At 37.4% G+C, this 20,734-nt stretch overlaps 1 pseudogene; it reads right to left on the reverse strand.

Annotated features, from left to right (window-relative positions):
* Positions 1–2,663: 2,663 nt before the first annotated feature.
* LOC106967980 (60S ribosomal protein L7a-like) lies at positions 2,664–14,370 on the reverse strand (annotated as a pseudogene).
* Between the last annotated feature and the right edge of the window lie 6,364 nt (positions 14,371–20,734).

Genomic DNA, 20,734 nt, shown 5'->3' on the forward strand with positions numbered 1-20,734 from the left:
GTTTATCTTATGGCCAGATTTCTACAACTGGCCCTGAACACAGAAGTAGAATTTGGTTTGTGTCATTCTAAAGGAATCCTTGGGGACAAATAATATCCCAAATTTGCAGTTGTTCTCCCCATTCCCACTTGTTTGTCCTTTTCTACTTGATTGAAGCACTCTTGCCTCTTCACCCTTGAGTATCTCAGATAGCCCTGCTGAAGCCAGCCTCCTCCATCAGTCTACCTCAGCTCGATTGCCTGGCAATAAAAACCATTGGAGAACACAGTGCCTTTAGAAGACCTCTAAAATTTTGTTAGCATTATATTCCATTCTCGTTTCCATGATGAGTTAAATGAGAAAGAGCTATTATTCATTCATCATCCTGGTATATCCTAGCTTTAAAGGCATCACCTATAATGGCTATGAACCTCAACCCTGGTGCTTGTTAATGCTGGTGTCTGGGGTCACTCAGAGGGTGCACATATTAGTCAGGGTAGGACTGAGGAGATTTTCTTGTTTGAAACTCAACACTGTGGTCAACTGTTGATTTAAGTTGGCCTTGGGGCGCATAATCTCCATGCAATAGAGGGCCTGCCACAGGCCTAGAATAATAGAAATTAGTAGAAAAAGGACAAATGGAAAATTATTGCTTCCTTTAGTTACTTATGTCTATGTTAAAATCTTTCATAATTTTGGGGACATTTACTGCCATCGTCTGTTCAAATATTTCCTCTGCTTCATTCTCTCTGGACAAAGAGTGTGATGTATTTACAGAAAAGAAATAAGGTCAGAGACGCTGGCACAAAATGAGTTAGGAGTGAGTAGTGAGATGACACTGGAAAAATGGGCATGGATCAGCTTATACAAGTCCTTGGTGGCTAATGGTAAGAGTTTGGATTTCTTTTTTTTTTTTTTTATAGAAAATTTCAAGTATGTACAAAACGAGAAAGAGCTGTATAGCTATTTCCCATATACCCACTACCAGTTGCAATTACCAATTCATGCTCAAACCTTTTCCCTTTATATCCCTACTTGCTCTCCTCCAATGCACCAGAAATATTATAGCAATATCTAGATACAGTTTTATTTACAAATATTTCAGTATTATTGAAAGATAGGCACTCTTCTTGACATAACCCCAATACCATTATCACACCTGAAATATTAACAAGTATCCCTTAATAACATCAGTGTTCACATTTTCCCCATTGTGTCAATTTATTTCAAAAAAAAATTTTTTTAAAGTAAGCTCTATACCCAACATGGGGCTTGAACTTATGACCCAGAGATCAAGAGTCACATGGTCTACAGACTGAGCTAGCCAGGTGCCTTTCAAAATTGTTTTGGTGTGAACAACGTTCTAAGTAAGACTCATACACTGTAATTGGCTAATATCTCTCTCAATTTTTTTTTTATCTGCAGGGGTCCATTACTTTTTTTCCCTTCTTGTAATTTAGTTTTTCAGGAAACTACATTTTGCTGATTGTAAATCTGTGGTATTATTTTGTATATTTCTGTAGTTTCAGTAATTTGGTAGTTAGATTTAGACTCTTGATGAGATTTGGGTTTAATTTCTCAGGTGAGAATATTTGGTAAATTTTGTGCACTTACCTCAGAGGGCATCTATTACCAGTTGATTCTCTTTTGGGTATTTTAGAAGTCATTATTAATCATGGTCTAAATCCATTAACACATTAGAGTTTGCAAAAGAGTGATCTTAGAATATCACTATTCCACCATTCCTCTTTTTAAATTAACTGGAATATTTCTATCTAGAGAAACTTAGCCTCATTAACCACTTAGTTACTATGAAGGATAATTTATATAGAAAGAGCAAGATAAAGTTTGATTCCTTCCCTTTGATAACTCATTTTCAAAATAACTTTATTCCGTATCATTCTCCAAAGATGGCCAATGAGTTTGCTTGTTTGCTTCATTGAGTATCATTTTTAAGCCATGAATTCTACTTATTTTACGAGACTGCATTTATCATTCTTATTGATGTTCTAATTGTCCAATGTTGAGGCTGTGGAACATTTTTCAAGTTGCCTTATAAGTCCTTTGGAAATGATCTTGGCAGTGTTTCTTGCTTTCTGATCCCACAAGATAGTTCAAGATTATTTTGTAAATTTCTTGCTCCAGATCTGGAACAAGCCATTTCCCCAAGAAGCTCAGGTTCCATCTAGTGGAAAATAATGTTTAGAGACCACAATCTGGGCACTAAGGGTACACCTACTATTGTGCTGGTCATCATTTCTCGAGAGGACAGATTTAGAGAATCCTTTAAATCCTTTTTTTTTTTTTTAAAGAATTCAGCTTTTTATATAATAAGTTACAGAGAGGTTAATTCAAAAAGACCAAAGTACGTGTCATCATAGACTTCTCTGACTATTTTTTTCTTTGCTTCCACTTTCTTCTCCTCAGCTGGGGCAGCCATGGTGGAGGGAGCAGGACCTCCCACTGGTAAAGCACCAGCTTCACACCCAAAGCAGAGCTCGAGTTCAACCCATGCAGAACTCAAGTTCATGAACTCATGAGATTGTGACCTGAGCCAAAGTCAGCTTAACTGACTGAGCCACCCAGGTGCCCCTAAAATATTTAAATTAAAGAATTCACATGGTTCCCAACTCAAGTTAATAGAATAAGCTATACTGTATTAATTTAATTTACTTTTTTTTTAAGAGAACTTTTAAATTAACTTTTATGTACAGAAAACTCAACAGCACACAATTAGCCCAGTTTTGTGGGTAGTTCTTCAGCCTTTGCCTTTTCCAACTTGGCAATGCAAACCACAAACTTTGGACCCAGCATGTTGCCTCCCCAGTGATGGCAGATCTTATCAGATCTGTCATTGTAATTGGTCCTGATAGCTTCTACTAGCTTAGCCTGAGCTCCTTTGTCTTCCGGGTTAACCTGTGTGAAGACAACAGTGGTGCAGGTCTTCCTTGGATGCGAGGCCCCAACCTGGTCTTCCTCTTGATGATGCAGTAGGGATCCCCCATCTTACCACACAGGGCAGGCACGAAGACACACAGCTTACATGTGCAATCACTACCAGCTGAGCCTTCTTGTTTTCCATCAAGGTGGTGACAGTATTAACCCCAGCTCAGAGGACAGATGGTAGCTTTCTTCACATCCCAGGTCAGCACTCTCTGCTTCTTCTCTTGTTTTATCTCTGGTCTGTATTGTGGACTAGCTTAAGCAGCTGAGTACCTGTTTTGCATTCCAAGGACTGGGGGAACTGGTTAATCGTGGGAGGCACTTTTAGACATTTATATAGAAGAGTCCTTTGTCACTGTAGCTGGATGCAGTGGATTCATTGGACAAAGTGGGTGAGGTCTCTTTTGGGCTAGATGTCCTGACCAATGCCAAAATTCTTAGGCCTTTTCTCAAATAGGGGATTGATCGCTTTCTTGGCCTCCTGCTTCTTCAGACAGCAGGGACCAAGGCTGTCTTCTTCCCCCTAGCCTTGTTTCCCTTGGCATCTTGGATGGTAGAGGAGAGCTCTTTATTTATCTTTTTTTTTTTAAATTTTTTTAACGTTTTATTTATTTTTGAGACAGGGAGAGACAGAGCATGAACAGGGGAGGGTCAGAGAGAGGGAGACACAGAATCTGAAACAGGCTCCAGGCTCCAAGCTGTCCCGCACAGAGCCTGATGCGGGGCTCAAACTCATGGACTGTGAGATCATGACCTGAGCCGAAGTCGGCCGCTTAACTGACTGAGCCACCCAGGCGCTCCTATTTATCTTTTTTAAAGTAAGCTGTAGGTCCAATGTGGGGCTTGAACTCATAACCCTGAGATCAAGAGTCATATGCTCTACTGATGAGCCAGCCAGGCACTCCAGAATAAGCTATATTTAAAGAAGACTAGCTTCTATTCCTGTTTTTTTTTTTTCCACCCTATATTCCATATTGTATAGCCTAGTGGTAAGTATTTAAAGATTTTTGTGATTCATTTTTCTACTGGTGTTTTAATATAAGTATGTATGTGTAAGACAGTAATTCCATTTGTGGTGTGTATAGCATAATGTATAGAGAGTTGAATCACTATGTTCTACACCTGAAACTAATATAACATTGTATGTCAACTATACTCAAATTAAAAAAAATTAAGCATATATATACATATGAATATATATATACATATAAATGAATATATATATAAATACACATGCACACACACGTATATATCCTGTTTTTAAATAATGTACTCTAGGTTTTTCTCTAATTCAATTGTTCAATCATATTACTTGCATAATCCATAGAAATGCATGGAGATATTTCTCACTCTTTTTTTCACTCAGCAGAGTACTCCATTATGTGAAGATATATTATTTAAACAACTAGTCCCATTTTGTTGGACATTTGACTTGTTTCTAGTATTTTGATATTACAAACGATGTTGCAATGAATAATCCTGCCAGATGCATTTTTTTTGTTTTTGTTTTTGATAGTGTATCTTTGGTATTTGTTTCTAAAAGTAAGATTTCTGGATTAAAGGTTAAAAGATTTTTGTTTTTTTCCTAATCTCAATGGATAGTGCCTGAGGTGTGTAACAATTGCCATGGTCATGGCAAGGATGGGCTTCTCAAGGCATTAGTGCCCATGGCAGTGCAATAGTAGGTTAATAAATGATATTACTTTATTTTTTAATGCCCCTTATTTATTTTTAAAGTTTATTTATTTATTTTGAGAGAGAGAGAGTATGAGTCAGGTAGGGGCAGAGAGAAAGGGAGAGTTCTGATGCGGGCTTGAACTCGTGAACCATGACATGATGACCTGAGCTGAAATCAAGAGTTGAATGCTTAACTGACTGAGTCACCCAGGTACCCCAAAATGATATCACCTTTAAATACACCCCCTCCCACACACACTATATTCAACTTTTATAAAATATCATCCTTTAAACAGCAATTTGGGAATACTTTTGTCATTTCCTAAGATGAGGGATAATTGCTGTTTTCAAAAAAAACATTAAAATTATTTTTCCAGAAATATAAGAATGTTCTCAATATTTGTTATTCTACTTCCCTGACAAAAACTAGAAAACAGAAAGTATAAACTTTAATCTGGGTATAATTTCTGGGATTTATGTGGTTCGATAGTTTTTGTGCTGCAATTCCTTTTTATGTTTGTATGTCAGGGAAAAGTCAGAAAAAGCCAGTGTTGAGAGGAGTTGAATTAATTACTGTGACTTACAGGAGACAAACAGGGAACGTGACAGTCTTTGGTGGGCCTCCAGGACAAAACTGACAAAACTGCCATTTTCACATGTAGAACTTTCCATGTGGTCCTTGCCAACTTGGAAAACCTAAGAGATGGTGTTCTCTGCATTTTCCAGTATCTAAAGATGCTCTATCTAGATCTCACATGATGTATAGCCCATATAAAGAGCCTTGTCCTATTATTTTGGACTTGCCATTCAGAGTCATCCAGTATTATATTCTAAAGATAAGGAAGTGCTCTTTTCTTTCCTTTCATGAAAGATGACTATTGCTGAAAATAGTGAAGCAACAATCTGACTCAACTCTCCAGTGCGTAGAATGAACATAAATAATAAAAATTAACCTTTACTGATAAACATGTAATGGACATAATGCTAGTTAAGCTCTTTTCATGGATATTTCACCTCATTTTCAAAAAGGCCTATCAACATCTTGTATTTACAAAACTGAGGGTCTAGTGTCAAGCATCTTTTTATTTATCTATTTATATTTTTATTTTTAAGTAAGCTTCACTCCCAGCACAGAGCCCACCGTGGGACTTGAACTCACAAAACTGCGATCAAGTTCTGAGCTGCAGTCAAGAGTCAGATGCTTAACTGATTGAGCCACCCAGATGCCCCAAGCATCTTTTCCAATACTGTACAGTTGATAATGTGGTAGAATGTTGATTGAGTTAAGAATCCATAGTCTTCGTCAAGAGACCATACCACTTGCTAATGTGGGCTCTCTGGAGCTGCTAAAAGGAAATGTCCGGTATTACTTCTAATCATTTATGCCCTGTTGATGGAAATGGATCCAAGTACACAGGAAAGTGATATAAGAATATATATATGTATACGCACACATATGTACATGTATATATATATACCTGTATACATATATGGTCTGAGCATACCTATATATACTGTTATTATTATTAAATGCAAATGTGCAATTGTATACACAAATTAGTTATACAAATTACAATTATTATATAATTCCTCAAGTTTTTCTGGATTTGGAAATAATAACAATATATGTAAAAATGTTTGAAACAGTGCCTGATGCATAAAAAAACAAAATGATTTTGTTTCAGAACCACGTGTAGATAATCTTTGAAGCATTTTCAAGGTGGTCAGTTTTGAAGTTTGGCAAGGACCCAGGTAGTTGCCTGGGATGGGGTGGAAAGAAATATAGGTGGAAAGAAAAGAAAGCAGAAAGAAACAAGCTATGCATTTATACAATGAAAGTTTGATTTCCTGTATAGAGTTTAGCACTCTGTGAAGTGGGAGATCACATTGCTTGGTGTATGATGGAGGCTTTGAAAGTTTAGCTATGACAGCAGTGACTGTGGAATCCCCCTGCAAGTTTACCATTCAAACAATGCTGTCCTGAATTTTTTTAACTTATTTATTTTATTTATGATTATGATTATGATTATTATTTTGAGAGAGAGAGCGTGCATAAGTGAGCGAGGGGCAGAGAGACATGGGGAGAGAGAGAGAGAGAGTAAAGCGGAGCTCACCTGAAGTGGGGCTCAAGCTCACAAACCGTGAGATCATGACTTGAGCCAAAGTCAGATGCTTAAGACTTAGCCACCCAGGTGCTCCTGGTATACTGAATTTTGCTTGATTTTATCCCATTGATAACTTCCTGGGAAACGTAAGAACCTGATAGATGTAGATAGGTATTGAGATGTCTCCTTTGAAAGCTACACCCATAACATAGTATATCTGTCACCTTTTTGTTCTCCAGGATTAAAAGTTTTGGGGCAGAGTCTCATGGGGAAGTGAAATGGACATAATGATCATTACACCTTTTCTATGGTTCTTAGACTTTAGGCCTGAAAACTCAGAATACCTTTGCGTTCCCAGATATTGAGAAAAAAAGTGAGCTCAAATTCCAACTGATCTTGGTTAAATAATTAACATAGAACATCTGCTAGTCATTTTAAAATTCAACATGTTTGGACGTTTTATTAGAGCAATGCTTTTCCCAAATTTTCTATTTTGATGGCTCAGAATGTTTTCTCCGGTATTTTTGCATCCTTGCCACCAGATGGCAGTAACAACCCATTTATTAATTTCTCCCCCTTTTCTTCTCCCTTGCTTTTCCTCCCTCTCCTCCTCTTTCCTCCTCCACCTCCTTTCTACTGATCACCATTCTTCTGACTAATGTTATTCGAGAAGTGAATCAATCAATGGCTCTAAGTTAAAAGTGATGGCTAAAATTTCCACTGTATTTCCTATGACAAATAAGCATGCTAGAGTCATAGTTCCCTAGTGCCAAAAAGGTGGGAAGGGACACCTGGGTGGCTTGCTCGGTTAAGCATCTGACTCTTGGTTTTTAGCTCAGGACATGATCTCACAGTTCCTGAGTTTCAGCCCCGTGTCAGACTCTGCACTAATTGTGTGGGGCCTGATTGGGATTCTCTCTCTCCCTGCCCTGCACATGTACTCTCTCTCAAAATAAATAAATTTAAAAAAAAAGGGGGGGTGGGAAAATGTCCATTTGGCAAGCAATGGTAAATAACATGATCTTGTGTGGAAGTTGAAATGCCCTTAAATAATAAATGCCTCTAGTAAGTAATAAAACACTACCTTGGATTGTATGTATGAGAAGTATATATAAAACTATGTGTGTGTGTGTGTGTGTGTGTGTGTGTGTGAGCAAGTTCTTAAAGCGTGTGTGTGAGAGCATGAGCAAGTTCTTTTGGGGTTGCGGTGTAGGTTGTATACAAATGACTTCGAGAATCACTTGTCATTACAACCCTGTCACATCCTAGGCATGACTCCATTAAAGATGAGAAAGTGAGGTTATCCAGAGGTGAAGTGAGACCTTACATGACCCTGGTCTCTATTCCACTTAATCATCACTTCCCTTATTCAGTTTCCTTAAATATGACGTATTTTCTCTCTCAGATATTTTCTCCAGGAAGAAGTTTCTTGTTCAACTATCTTGGTTTCATAAGTATATGTTTCAGTTTGGGAAGAAAAATTGTTGTGTGACTCTTTTTTTTTCCACTTCTTAAAAATAGCTATAAAAACCTTCTAAAGCTTGGAAGAAAGTAAAAAAAAAAAAACAAAAAACTAATAATTGTGCTGAACCAAAGGCTGCTTGGACATAGTTCTTTAGATTTGTCTTGAAGAGACTGTTTTTAATTCTTTGTTTTTTAAAGTTTATTTTATATATTTTGAGAGAGAGTGAGTGAGCAGGGGAGAAGCATAGAGAGAGAGGGAGAGAGAAAATTCCAAGCAGGCTCCACACTGTCAGTGCAGAGCCCAACTCAGGGCTCTATCTCACAAACTGTGAGTTCATAACCTGAGCAGAAATCAAGAGTTGGATGCTTAACTGACTGAGTCACCCAGGTGCCCCTTGATGAGACTGCTTTTAAACCAAACATGCACACTCAAAATTTAAAGGGCAGTAGCTTGAAATGGATGGGTTTTTTTATCCATTGTATTTTTAGTTAGTGAGGTTTATCTGGACCCTTTTCAATAGCTTAAAATGATTAGCTGATATGATTTTAGCTGCAGCACAGAAAAGTAATTCTCTGGGTGTCTTTAGTGATTAACGATGACAGATTATGGAACATAGGTTTTATTAGTGAGATACAATTATCTTTAACATTATAATCTATAGGTCTAGCTTTGATATGTGCATGTTCACATACCATATTCATAGATGTGGGCATGTTTTTTACCCTCATATATAAAATGAGGATAATAATGCCCATATGGGGATTCACTGTGATAAAGCCCATGAAGTGTGGCTATGCATACAATATTCAATCAAGAAGTGTGCTCTCTCTTTCTCAATCTACCCAGGATAATTGTATACAGATTCTAGTTTACATTGTAAAGAGGCAAAACTTTTACACATTTGTTGCTCCCAGAAGTTCACTCGGTAAACATTCACTTCCATGTCTCCCTTTGGTTTGGGAATTTTTTTAAGTTTATTTATTTATTTTGAGAGAGACAGAGACAGCACAAGTAGGGGGGCGGGCAGAGAGAGAAACTGAGAGACAGAGAATCCCAAGCAGCCTCGTGCTGCCAGCACAGAGATTGACTTGGGGTTTGAAGTCACAAAACTGAGAGATCATGACCTGAGGCGAAACTGAGAGCCAGAGGCTTAACCAACTGAGCCACACAGGTGTCCCTGGAATTTTTCTAATGGCAATCTAATGAGGAAAATAATTTTTTGTTCTTTTTTATTTTAGATTTTTAAAAAAATGTTTTATTTATTTTTCAGAGAGAGAGAGAGAGAAAGAGACAGAGTGTGAGAGGGGAGGGCAGAGAGAGAGAATGAGACACAGAATCCTAAGCAGGCTCCAGGCTCTGAGCTGTCAGCACAGAGCCTAATGGGGGGCTCGAACTCACGGACCAAGAGACCATGACCTGAGCCGAAGTTGGACACTTAACTGGCTGAAGCACCCAGGTGCCCCAAGAATGTTTTATTCTTATGCCAATCACAGCACTTAAAGCATCCCCCGGCGTCTACCTCCTGAGCCCACCCTCAGCACTGGACCACATTTGTGGAGGAAGGAAGAATAGAAGCAGATGGGACTAAAGAAATTAAGTTTCTTTTCTTAACTAAACAAGGAACAATGCTACTAGTTAGAATAAATTAGTGAAGATTAAATAAGGTAATTAACAGGTGCTTTGAAATGCTCTGTGTTGCTAGAACGTCAGAGGGACTTAAGAGTATACTTTAATACAGAAAGTTTTCTAAATGCCTATGTCTTAGAGGGGCCTACAATAGTTGTCTCTGCTGAAGAGCTTCAAACTCTATCACATATTTCCGTGAGCTGTGAATCTGGTTTCATAGCCCTTAGCTTCTGGAATGGCACAGACTTCTAAAGACAGGCAAAGGCCTCAGTTCCTCCTACAGTTTCAGCACTGACTGATTGATATTTTATTTCTGAATAGCTTTAAACTTTATTTTTGAAATAGAAGATAATGTTCCCATGGAATCTTGGCATTTTAAAGAAATAATTTCTGTTTTAAAACCTTGCTCAGGGACATTTGAGGTATTAGGAACTCAAAAACCACATGGCAGTTTGGCAAACCTACGTGACCAAATTGTATTTGTTTAATGAAAGCCTTGGGTTGCCTTATTCTAAAATGTTGAGTGCTTAATGCTTCTGGACCTTAACATGGTGAAGTTGGAAAACTTTCCATTTGGGGAGGAGTGATTATTCCTGATACAGGAATTTGCCTTTGTAGCAGGTCTTCCCTTTCACCCAGGAGTTTTCAATGTGAAGATAGAATGAATGATAACCTCCCATCATTCTTAGAGAAGTGCTGAAATCCAGTGACGGAACCAAAGGGCAGTACCTTCGGATTGATGCATAAGCATTTTGTTTTACAATATAAATTGTATGTACTGGTTGAACTTTTGTCTTTGCAGAGCCAGAGATTTTTTTCCCCTCTAAATTTTATTTATTTATTTATTTATTTATTTATTTATTTATTTATTTATTTGTTTGTTTGTTTGTTTGTTTGTTTAATAATCTCTACTCCCAGAGTGGGGCTTGAACTCATGACCTCAAGATCAAGAGTCACATGCTCTACCAACTGAGTCAGCCAGGCACCCGCTTTCTCCCTAAATTTAGATTTAGACTGCCTAAAGCCTGAAAAATACTGTTTCATAGAGATGTACAGATGCTTCCTCTCGTCCATTTCCACACCCCCTCCACAAGAATTTCCTCCCAGAGATGGGAAGTTGAGACTGTGTTTTCATTGGGCAATGCAAAGCCTAAGTGTCACTTCGTTTGAGGAGGTAACTGGGCTCAGTGGAAAGGACCTGAATACACAAGACTGATATCAAGGAGCTTTACCACCTGTGTTTTCTTCCAGTTTTATGCTTTCAGGTCTTATGTTCAAGGCTTTAATCCATTTTCAGTTGATATTTGTGTATGGTGTAAGCCAGTGATCTAGTCTGCCTTCCCCGCTGGCTGTTTTTTTTTTTTTTTTTTTTTTTTTCAAGTAGCTGTCTGGTTTTACCAAGACCATTTATTGAAGAGACTGTCTTTTCTCCATTGTGTATTCTTGGCTCCTTTGTTATAAATTAATTGACCAAAGAGGCATGCGCTATGTTTGTTTGTTTATACTTAAACTGCAACCACTTTCTCCTACTTTAAGAATCCTGGTTCTCATGAACACAGTAGATAAATAAATTAAAATTTTCCATAATTGCACTATTATTTTATTCCGTGTTACAAACATTAGTCTTGAAATAACCATACTAAAATCACTATGATTTAAAATAACTGAGAACTGTTGAAGTGTTTTTTTTGAATATGTTCTACACATTATACCCAATTTTTTTTTATAACTTACTGCCTAGCTTAAATATAGAAGCATTATGCAGTACACTCTCTTCCCTCATTCCTCTCTTAGTGTCAGTTCTACAATTAATTAAGTATATGTTCAGTACTCATCATCAGTCTTCATGTTGATAATTCTTTACTCATTTGGGTTGTGTAAAATACATTTTGTATTAAAAAAAATTTTTTTTAAGTAGGCTTACATCCAGTGTGGAGCCCAACACAGGGCTTAAACTCATGACCTTAAGATCAAGGGGTGCCTGGGTGGCTCAGTTGGTTAGGTGTTCAACTTCTGCTCAGGTCATGATCTCACAGCTCGTGAGTTCAAGCCCCACCTTGGGCTCTGCGCTGACAGCTCAGAGCCTGGAGAGTGCTTTGGATTCTGGGTCTCCCTCTCTCTCTCTGTCCCTCCCCTACTTGTGCTCTCTCTCAAAAATAAATACTTTTTAAAAATTACACACACAAAAAAGATCAAGACCTGAGCTGAGATCAAGAGTGGGATGCTCAGGGCACCTGGGTGGCTCAGTCGATTAAGTGTCTGACTTAATTGAGCTTCTGACTCTTGATTTTGGCTCAGTTCATGATCCCTGGGATGTGGGATCAGGTCCTGTGTTGGGCTCCTTGCTGAATGTGGACCCTGCATGAGATTTTCTATCTCTCTCTCTCCCTCTGCCCCTCTCCCCAACTTGCACATACATGGGCTCTCTCACTCTCTCTCTCTCTCTCTCTCTCTCTCAAATTAAAAAAAAAACTGATGATAATCTAATTTTCTTTCCCTTAGTCATTCCCTCTATCTCTCTTTTACATTGGTGGTTTCTGTTGACATAAAATAAACTATACACATTTAAAAGGTATATGCTAAGCAGAACTATTCTAGTTCCAAGATTCCCTCCCCTTATCGGTGTACATACCCTGTATAATCCCCTCTATGGATTGCATGTGTCCCCACAAAATTCATATGCTGATGTTCTAATCGCTCATGTGATATTTGAAGATGGGGCCTTAGGGAGTAATTAGGGTAGATTAGATCATAAGGATGAGGACCTCATGATGGGATTAGTAGCCTTGTAAGAAGAGGAAAAGAGAGAGACAAAAGACCAATGAGAACATAGCAAAAGACAGCCATCTGCAAGCCAGGAGAGAGCTCTCACCAAGAACCAAATCAGTCTATATCTTTTTCTGGAACTACTAAGCCTCCAGAAGTGTGAGAAAATAAATATTTGTTGTTTAAGTTTAGTCTATGGTATTTTATTATGAGAGCCCAGCTGACTAGGATACTTTCCTTTGAGTAAGGGCGGGATCTGTAAATACAATGGGACCATCACTCCTGTGATTAGGTTATCTTGAGTAAGATTCTGTCAGAGCACACTGGAGAGAGGTTCTCCTGTTTGCTTTAATAACGTAAGTATGAAGTAAGCTTCCGTGTTGTGAAAGGGCAACATAGCTGGAACCTGAGAGCAGCTTCTAGGAGCTGAGAGAACCCCTGGTTAATAGTCAGAAACAAAATGTAGACATTAGTTCTACAACCACAAGATGAGAGTCCTGAGACTTGGAGTCTCGAATGAGAGACATCACGGCCTTGGCAGACACCTTGATCTCAGCCTGGTGAGATACTGACCCAGTTAACCATACTTGGACTCCTGACCCACAGAAATGGTGAGATAATGAATTTGTATTGTTGTAGCTACTAGATTTGTGATAATTTATTATGCAGCAATAGAAAACTAATATAGAGTAAAATATAATAAATTTCAACATATACAAATGTGAGAAACCATAAGTAAAATAAAGATAATGAACATATTCATCACTCCCTTAAATTCCCTATGCACTTTTGTAACCCATCCTTCCAACCCTGTCCCAGACTGTCCTATTCCCAGGCAAGCACTGATCTGCATTCTGTGACTGTAAATTAGTTTGTATTTTCTAAGCTTTTTAATAAATGGAATCATACAATATGTACTCCTTTTTGTTGGGACTGTTTCACTCAGTGTAATCACTAAAAAATTTTTTTATTTTTATTTATTTATTTATTTATATTTAATTTTTAATTTTTTAAATGTTTATTTATTTTTGAGAGAGAGAGACAGAGCATGAGCAGGGGAGGAGCAGAGAGAGAGGGAGACACAGTATCTGAAATAGGCTCCGAGCTGTCAGCACAGAGCCCGACGCAGGACTCGAACTCACAAACTGTGAGATCATGACCTGAGCTGAAGCTGGACTCTCAACCAACTGAGCCACACACGTGGCCCTAAAAATTTTTTTTTAATGTTTATTTATTTTTGAGAGAAACAGAGAGTGTGAGCAGGGAAGGGGCAGAGAGAGAGGGAGACACAGAATCCGAAGCAGGCTCCGGGCTCTGAACTGTCAGCACAGAACCGGACATGGAGTTGTAACTCACAAGTTGTGAGATCATGTCCTGAGCTGAAGTTGGATACTTAACCGACTGAGCCACCCAGGCACCCCATCAGTGTAATCATTTTAAGATTTATACATGTCATGTAGTATAACAACAGTTCATACCATTTTATGGCCGAGTGGTATTCAGTCGTATAGTATTTACCACAATTTATTCATCCATTCAACTGCTAATGCACATTTAGGTTGTTAGTAGTTCTTCACTATTACACATAAAGTTGCTGTGAATATTTATGTATATGCTTTTGCTTGGATATATGCTTTTATTTCTTTTGGGTAAATACCCGGGAGTGGAATGCCTTGATTATATGAAAGATGTATGTTTAACTGAAAACGATTGTTAAACTTATTTTCCAAAGTAGATGTGCCACTTTACCTCCATAGCAGCAGTATATGAACATTCTAGTTGCTCCACATCCTTGCCAACATGTAACATGGTCAGTTTAACAACTTTTAGATAGTTTAATAGATGTGTATTAAATATACACATCTCAAAAATAAGACGTGAGATGCATTGCATCTCATTGCAGTTTTAATATCCATGTCCCTAATGGACAGTAATGTTGAAAATCCTTTTATGTGCATCTGTATATCTTATTTGGTAAAGTCTGTTTAAATACTTTGTCCATATTTGAATTGGGTTTTTTATATTCTTATTATGGAGCTTTGAGAGTTGTTAATATCTGGATACAAATCCTTTATGTAATTTGCAAATATTTTCTTCTAGTCTGTGGCTTATCTTTTCATTCCATCAAGAGGATCTTTCAAAGAAGAGAAGTTTTTAATTTTGATAAAGTACAATTTATCAATTTGTTCTGTGTATTGTGCATTTGGTGTCAAATATTAATAAACTGTTGCCTAAGTTAAAGTCGCAAAAGTTTTTTTTTTTTAATTTTTTTAACCTTTATTTATTTTTGAGACAGAGAGAGACAGAGCATGAATGGGGGAGGGTCAGAGAGAGGGAGACACAGAATCTGAAACAGGCTCCAGGCTCTGAGCTGTCAGCAGAGAGCTCGACGCGGGGCTCGAACTCACGGACCGTGAGATCATGACCTGAGCCGAAGTCGGATGCTTAACCGACTGAGCCACCCAGGCTCCCCAAGTCACAAAATTTTCTAAGAAAATTTTTTTAATGTTTATTTATTTTTGAGAGAGAGAGAGAGACAGAGTGCCAATAAGGGAGGAGCAGAGAGAGGGAGACATAGAACCTGAAGCAGGCTCCAGGCTCTGTGCCCTAAGCACAGAGCCTGATGTAGGGCTTAAACCCATGAACCGCGAGATCATGATGTGGTCTGAAGTTGGACGCCCAACCAACTGAGCCACCCAGGAGCCCCAAAGTCACAAAAGTTTTATCCTGCAATTTGTTTTATAAAAGATTTATAGTTTTAGGTTTTATATTTAGGTCTGTGATCCATTTTGAGTTAATTTTTGTATATAATGCAAAAATATGAATTGAAGTTTATTTCTTTTTTTGCATATGGATATCCAATTATTCTGTATCCTTTGTGTAAAAGACTGTTCTTTCTCTACCAAATTGCCTTTTCAGCTTTGTCAAAAATCAATTGACCATATTTGTGTGTGCATCTATTTCTGGACTCTGTTTTGTTCCATTGATCTATTTGTCTATCTCAATACCAATATAATGTATGGATATATACATATATATACATATATATTTAATGTTTATTTATTTTTGAGACAGAGGGAGACAGAGTGTGAGTGGGGGAGGGGCAGAGAGAGAGGAAGACACAGAATCTTAAGCAGGCTCCAGGCTCTGAGCTGTCAGCACAGAGCCCGATGCAGGGCTCAAACCCACGAACCATGAGATCATGACCTGAGCAGAAGTCAGACACTCAGCCAACTGAGCCACTCAGGTGCCCCTGTAATGCTTTATTGTAGCTTTACGTAAGACTTGCAGCCTAATAGTGTAAGTCTTCTAACTTCTCTTCTTTTACAGAGTAGTTTTGTCTATTCTAGGTCTTTTGGCTGTCATGAGTATTAATGATCCAAACTTATTGCCCTTTCCCCATTTATTGAATATCTACCCTTTCTCCTCTGATACACAATCCCATTTTCTTTCTTTCTTTTTTTAAATGTTCATTTATTTTGAGAGAGAGGAAGAGAGAGAGAGAGAGAGAGGTAGGCATGAATGGGGGAGTGGCAGAGAGAGAGACAGGAAGAGAGATAATCCCAAGCAGGCCCTATGCTGTCAGTGCAGAGCCCAATGCAGGGATTGAACCCATGAACCATGAGATCATGACCTGAGACAAAATCAAGAATCAGATACTCAACCAACTGAGCCACTCAGGTGCCCCCAATCCCATTTTCTGATAATTCATTTATATATGTGAGGTTTGTTTGGGACTTACTATATTATTCCATTGGACTATTTATTTAGCAAGGCACCAATATTCAGTCTTAGTTACCATAGCTTTATAATATGTTTTATTTTCAGGTAGAATGGATCTATTTACCACGTTCATCTTATTCAAAAGTGAGTTGGCTATTTTTGGCCCATTTCTCTGCCATATAAATTTTAGAATCATTTTGTCAAGCAATTAAAGAAACCCCAAACTACTGGTATTTTTATTAAAAAGGTATCAATTCTTCAGATCAGTTTGGTGACATCTACCATTTTTATCATACTGAGTCTTCTGAATCATGTAGTATGTCTTTTTTTTAAATTTGTTTAATGTTTACTTACTTTTGAGAGAAAGAGACAGAGTGTGAGCAGGGGAGGGGCAGAGAGAGGGAAGGAGACACAGAATCTGAAGCAGCTCCAGGCTCTGAGGGGTCAGCACAGAGCCTAATGCGGGGCTCAAACTCATAAACCTTGAGATCATGAGCTGAGTGGAAGTCAGACACTTAACTGAGCCACCCAGGTGCCCCTAGTATAACTTTCCATTAATTTAGATATTCTCTGTCTTTCAAAAAAGATTTATTTATTTTTTTCTCTAATGGGCTGGCTTCTTTTTTGTTATATTTATTTCAAGGCAGTTGATATCTTTGTTGAAATTAGTAAGATTTTTTTTCCATTTTAATTTTTTAATTTATATACAGTAAATTTGAATTTTCTTTGGTGCATAGTTATATGAGTTTTTAACATATGTATAGATTTGTGTAACTATCACCACAGTCATGACACAGAACCATATCCATTACCCAAAAAACTTCCTTCATGCTGCCCTTTGTAGTCAAACTGTCCCTGTATTCCTGACTCCTAATCAATCTATTCTCCATCCCTATAATTTTGCCTTCTCCAAAATGTCATATAAATGCAGTTATAGTAAGTAACCTTTTGAGACTGGCTTTTTTTTCACCTAGCATAATGCATTTGAAGTTTATCTGTGTTGTGTGTTTGTTCCTTTTTATTACTGAAGAGTATTCCATTGCATATATATACCACAGTGTGTTTGTGCATTCACCCCTTGAGGTTGCTTCCAGTTTGGGGTGATTATGAATAATGATACAAGCATTTGTGTACAGGTTTTCATCTAAACATAAGTTTTTATTTCCTTAGCATATATACTCAGGGGTGGGATTTTTGGGTCATAATATGCATATGACTTTATAAGAAATTGTCTAACTATACTATTTTGTTTTCCCAGATGCAATGAATAACTTTCAGGTGCTTCATATCCTCACGTATGGTATGAGGTCATGATATGGTCATTTTTTAAATTAGCCTATCTAATAGAAGTGAATAATAACTTTTTAAAATCATATTTTCTGATATTGCTGGGGCATAAGAATATAATTTTTTAAGTTTATTTATTTACTTTGAGAGAGGGAGAGACAGTGTGTGTGTGTGGGAAGGGCAGAGAGAGAGGGAGAAAGAAAGAATCCTAAGCAGGCTCCACACTGTCAGTGCAGAGCCTGACATGGGGCTCAAACTCACAAACTGTGAGATCATGACCTGAGCTGAAATCAAGAGTCGGGGCCTTAACCGACTAAGCCACCCAGGTGACTCTAGAATCTAATTTGTTAAATTTTTTTTTTTAAAATTAGGGGCACCTGGGTGGCTCAGTCGGTTGAGCATCCAACTCTTGATATCAGCTCAGGTCGTGATCTCTTGGTCATGGGATCAAGCCCTGCATCCAGCTCCATGCTAAACATGGAGCCTGTTTGGGATTCTCTCTTTCCCTCTCTCTCTGTCTCTCCCCTGCCCATGCATGCTCTTTCTCTCAAAATAAATAAATAAACGTTAAAAAATAAAAACTTTAAAATTAAAGTATAGCATGTATACCAAATATGTATTTATTATGACAATTTGGTGAATTAAACACACACAGTAATCAACAACCAGATCAAGAAAAACAACATTATAAGAACCCTAGAAGCCTCTTCTATTCCCTCTTCCATTTTTTGCCATCCTTCTAAACCAGATTCTGACTTCTAACAGTGCAGGTTAATGTTGCATTTTTGTACATCATGTAAATGGAATCACACTGTATGTGATTTTGAGCCCTCTGGTACTTTCTCTTACCCTCTTTGGAATGTCAGACAGAAGGAAATAACCCAGGAGAGTGAAAGCCTTATTGACAAATCACAATTGGTACCATTTTTAAAAATATCTATTAGTAGTAATTGAAATACACACTGTTTGCATATTTTGCACATTCATTAAGATAATGATAGATGTTGTACTACTGAAATATCAAGAAAGAAAGCAGATTATTTGGACTTAGTATTGCTAAGGTTTTCTTTTTTATATTAATTTCTTTAATCATAAATTTTGTAGTTATGAACAGAGACCATGATTTATGTTTCATAGTTTATTTGGTTGATTGTGTGATTTTTATGTATTTTCCCCAGTATAAATGTTTTTCCCCTTTTGGAAATGGTGGAATGGAGACACATAACCCCTGTCATCACCAACTGAATTTTCATTAGTTCTGTCATTCATGGTCTCCATTTATCAGCAGCAGAATCATGACACCCCACAGAGGTGGTGAAGAGAAATTAGCCAGCCCTTTAATTTTCTTGTGGAGTTTCCCCTCAAGGAAATATCATCATTCTTGTTCTTTCATATCACTGTGATGCTTTGTCATAATGGCAGAAGCCCATGTTGGCTGCTACATAGTAAGTTCACCACATGTTTTGACTTAATCTAAATTAGATCTTATGAACTTGCCTTATTATGTACATACAAGCTTATCAACATAAATAGATACCTAAAACCTTACTGATTTATGTTTTTTCTTCTGGAATTGTTGAAAATAGGTCACAAGTTTATCTGAATTCTACTATCTTTAGTAATTCATATTTATGTACACCCATACACATACACAAGCATATAATACTTAAGGGCATACCTAACTTACCACTTGCACAAATTTTTCCTTCATCTATTACATATTTTATGATAGCCTTAGTCAGAACAATTGGTAATTACATTTTAGGAAACCAATACTTATATTTTTAACAACTGAATCTGCTAATGGTGTCTTGATAGATTTGGGATAATTATATAGTGTTCATTTCTACATGTCTTAACACAAAGAAGAAAACACTGATATATCAGAATTACATTTATTTATTTAATTTATTTATTTACAGATTTTATTTCTGGGATTTCTGGGTGGCTCAGGTGGTTAAGCATCTGACTCTTGATTTTGGCTCAGGTCATGATCTCATGGTTTGTGAGACTGCGCCCTGAGTTGGGCTCTACACTGACGGTGTAGAGCCTGCTTGGGATTTTCTCTCTCTGCCCCTCCCCCTGCTCATGCACTCTCTCTCTCTCTCTCTCAAAATAAATACATAAACATTAAAAAAAATATTTTATTTTTAAATAATTTCTACACACAACATGGTGGCTTGAACCTACAACCCCAATGTCAAGAGTTGCATGCTCTACTGATTGAGCCAGCCAGGCTGCCCCATTTTAAATGCCAGCAATCAGACCAGGTAATTAAAAAAATTAGAGAATACTAAAAAGGTAAGAGGAGTTAGGGGATATGTACATAATTCTCTTTTAAGGGGTGAGGGTCAATTTTAACTTTCAAAATACTAAAAACGTATTTGTAAGAAGACGTGATATTCTACACTAATAGAATCATTACCACCTGCTATGATGGCCAGTGATGGAGGCTTTCCCTCCTGGATCGGGACAAATATTTTGAAATCTGCACCAGCAGAATTTCAAAGTGCTTCAACACATGGGGTCTGAGCCTCATGGGCTGGGTTTGAATCCCAGGTACATTGCTTGCCCACTGACTTTGTGTTCACTGTGCTTTTGTTTTATCATTTATGAAATTGGAATAATAATGGTATTTTTGTCTCATGGGGATATTGGAAAGATTAAAAGTGTTTATATATACATAAAGTGTTAGAAAAGTTCTTGACTCAATAAATACTGACCATTATTATTGAATAAATGAACTAAAAGTATAGCACAGTTCATCTTATATACCTCATTTTTGTTATTAACCTGATAATTCATAGTGTTTTACAGCTAAAAAGGGCTTTAGGAATTAACTATTCCAACAGCCTCAGTTAAACATGAGGAGAGTAAAATGGAGGAAGGTAAAATCATTTGTGCTAAATCATCTAGCTCATAGTAATAAAGCTAGGATATTAATCAAAGTTTCTTAGTCTGTATTGTTTAAGAGGAATTGAATAGTCTAATTATAACTGGGTTTACAATGAAAAGAAAATACAAATTTAAAGTAGGAGGTCAAAAGCCTTAAGGGTAATTCATGTTCCATGATATAGAACTTTCTGTTTCCTGTCTTCCGTATCTATGATCCCTACGGCATCATATTTGTTATGCATTTTGGTGGCTTTAGGTGCTTTGAAAT

Source organism: Acinonyx jubatus, chromosome B4 (assembly GCF_027475565.1).
Source record: "Acinonyx jubatus isolate Ajub_Pintada_27869175 chromosome B4, VMU_Ajub_asm_v1.0, whole genome shotgun sequence".
NCBI lineage: Eukaryota > Metazoa > Chordata > Mammalia > Carnivora > Felidae > Acinonyx > Acinonyx jubatus.